This window comes from Scylla paramamosain, chromosome 4 (genome assembly GCF_035594125.1).
Source record: "Scylla paramamosain isolate STU-SP2022 chromosome 4, ASM3559412v1, whole genome shotgun sequence".
Lineage (NCBI taxonomy): Eukaryota > Metazoa > Arthropoda > Malacostraca > Decapoda > Portunidae > Scylla > Scylla paramamosain.
Genome location: NC_087154.1, coordinates 33,956,795 through 33,960,241, shown reverse-complemented (window position 1 = coordinate 33,960,241; position 3,447 = coordinate 33,956,795).

Below are 3,447 nucleotides of genomic sequence, written 5' to 3'. Positions count from 1 at the left end.
ATTTTTGCAATGGAGTTTATACAGTTTTCGTCATTGTTAATGTTGATCAAATGAAATAGTGATTCGTATTTTTTTATGTACACAAGAGTGAAAATGAAGACCAAGCAGCAGCAGCAACAGACCCGTTGGCCCTTACGAACTGTCTGTAATAAACTACACAAACCTAATTCCATACATGAGGAGAGAGCAAAGAAGGTTCCTTACATGCACATATTACGTATGAATGGCGTTTTCTTTACCATCCTGCATATCAACTTTCTAACCATCTCTTTCCAAGCAAAATTACCCTTCCATGCCACATCCTCCTACAATCAAATCCCCCAGTAGATTAATAGTAAATAAATAAAAAAGAAGGAACACATGATGAGGAATCAACGCTGAAACTGACACATAAGCGTAACACCGTACAATATACATAGCAAGCCACTACCGACACACACACACACACACACACACACACACACACACACACACAAACACACACACACATACACAAACACACACACACTTCAATAATTTCTTACCTATAACCAGCCAGCGCATATTGAAACAAAGTATAAATGGCGAAGGGGTAAATAAAAGAAAAAATCTGAGAAAGCCTGGCCGGTCTTCGCCTCTCGCTTAAGTCCTGGAGGAGGAGGAGGCCCTGAAGTGATTGCTCGGTTCCTTGCCTCGCCAGATCTGTTTATCCCTCTGATAAGCCGGCACTGATCCCGCTACTGCCGGCGTGGTGGAGGCAGCACAGAGAGAGAGAGAGAGAGAGAGAGAGAGAGAGAGAGAGAGAGAGAGAGAGAGAGAGAGAGAGAGAGAGAGAGAGAGAGAGAGAGATAATAAAAAAAAGGCATAAAGAAAACGAGATATGAGGCAGGCAGGCAAAGAGATAGTCAGAAAGACACACACACACACACACACACACACAATGGAGATCGAATGGAGATTAGAACTAAGGATGGTAGTTATAAAGGATGAGAAGGCTGGAGAAGCATAGCAACGGGAGAAGGGGGAGGCAAGGGGAGGGAAGAACGAGAAATAAGGAAAGTAGTCCTAGAGTAGGGGTACCTTCTCCTTGGACATTTCTATAGATTCATATGTACCCATAAACAAATTAATAATAAAAAGATTGAATTGTAATATTCTAATATTTTATGAAATTTGGAGTGCATTGTGCAGACTGCATAGGAATCTTAAAGGTGACATCAATAAACTAAACTCAAGTAATTTACAAAATATCTTGATCCACCACATACATGTATTTTTTTATAATCATCCATAATTATCATTACGTCCCGTACCTGATCCTTTCAAACCCAACACAGATTGCGGCCACGGTTAGTTCCATAATAGTGAAAACCAAGTGGTATTCACCCTACTCTTGATATAATTTAGATGATGGTCTTGCTTACTAAAATGAGGAAATAAAAAAAAAAAAAAAAGAAACACGAGATAGTACAATCTGACTGTAGATTACACCATTGTATTGCACAGTAGTGTTTATTCTCTGAGACCCAATGTACCCCCTGAAAAGTGCACATGTACTCCAAGTTGAGAACCCCTGATCTAGAGGGAATGGAGTAGGGAACGAGCGGGATTAAGAGAAAGATTAGACGCAGAAGACGAATAAAGAGGAACTGGAAGGAGGAGGAAAAGAGAGAAATAATGGTGAGGACGGAGAAATTTGATAATAAAGTACGAGATAAAGGAAGGGAAGGGGAAGGAAAGGAAAAAGAAAAAGTAAGAAGGAAAAGGATCTGACGATGTAAGAAATTGAACAGAAGCAAAGATAAGGGAAAATCAAAGGAAAAGAATGGAAAGGAAAAGGGGAAAAAGAAAGTAAAGGGAGAAATTGATGCAAGGAACAGGAAAGACAAGGAGAGGAAAGGAAGAGAAAAAATATATAAAACCGTACAAGAAAGTCAAAAACGGATAAAAAAAAGGAAAATAACTGGAAAATAACACACTAAAATCAAAGAAACAAAATATAAGGAGGGAAAACAAAAGTGAGAAATAAAGGGAAAAAAATGAAAAAGCAGAGCATCTAAAACGTCAAATATAAACGAAAAGAAAGCAAAAGGAAGTGGAAGAAAACAAGATCTGGAAACTAAAAGAAAATAAAGAAAGCCTAGGCAGAAATAACAAAGAGGAGGAGCAGGAAAGAAAAGACAAAGAAAACAGACGAGAAAGTCAAGAAAAATCAACAAAAGAGGAAGGAAAATAGACAGTATGAAGCAATAAAAATCAGCCAGAGAATGAGGAAAAGGAAATCATGAAACGAATCAGAGGCACGTAAGGAAAATGAAGAAAGAAGAGGAAGAGAGAAGAGATCAGAAGAAAAGAGGAGAGGAGAGAACCGAAGAAAAGAGAGAAAGGGAGGGGGAAAGAGAAGACAAGAGAAGAGGAGAAAAGTGAGAAGAGAAGAGAAAAAAAGGAGGGGAGGTATGAGAAGAGAGTTTGTGTTCCCCACGGAGCGGACACAGCAGAAGCAGAAGCAGCAGCAACAGCAGCAGCAGCAACAGCAGGGTGGCGGAGCGAGGCAGGAAGCCCTATAGGATCTTAGGTTGTGTGGCGTACGCTGCCGACAGGTCACGACTTCTGTGGAATCTTGATGATTATGATCTTCTCGAGGCTCGCGGGGGGATCGCGGAAGGAGACTTGAGAATGATGATAATAGTGGAGGGGGAAGCCAAAGAGGATAAGGCGAGACACACACACACACACACACACACAGAGAGAGAGAGAGAGAGAGAGAGAGAGAGAGAGAGAGAGAGAGAGAGAGAGAGAGAGAGAGAGAGAGAGAGAGAGAGAGAGAGAGAGAGGGGGGGGAGCGGGAAGGAGAGGGAGGGAATAGGGAGAGAGGAGGGGAAAGAGAAATGGAGGAAGAAGAGAAATGTAGACAATGTCACAAAGTTATGAAAAAAATAAATATATGAAAGAGACAAACTACAGACGGATAAGCAGTGATACGAAAAAAAAAAAAAAAAAAAAAAAAAAAAAAGGGCGAGCGCGCGCGCGCACACACGCACACACATGCACACACACACACACACACACACATACATACATACATACATACATACATACATACATACATACATACATACATACATACATATATATATATATATATATATATATATATATATATATATATATATATATATATATATATATATATATATATATATATATATATATATATATATATATATATATATATATATATATATATATATATATATATATATATCCCGGCGAGAACGGAAAAATAAGACCCAACTCAACAAACTGACGGAAACACGAGCTCCGACAGACAGACAGACAGACAGACAGACATAGACATTTTAAAGCAAAAATGTAGAAAGGAAAAAATACCACAAGAAATATAAAGCTGGAGAAAGTAAAACCCGCCGTCTGAACTGCTCACTGTCAAGGAGGTCGACTGGATCAGGC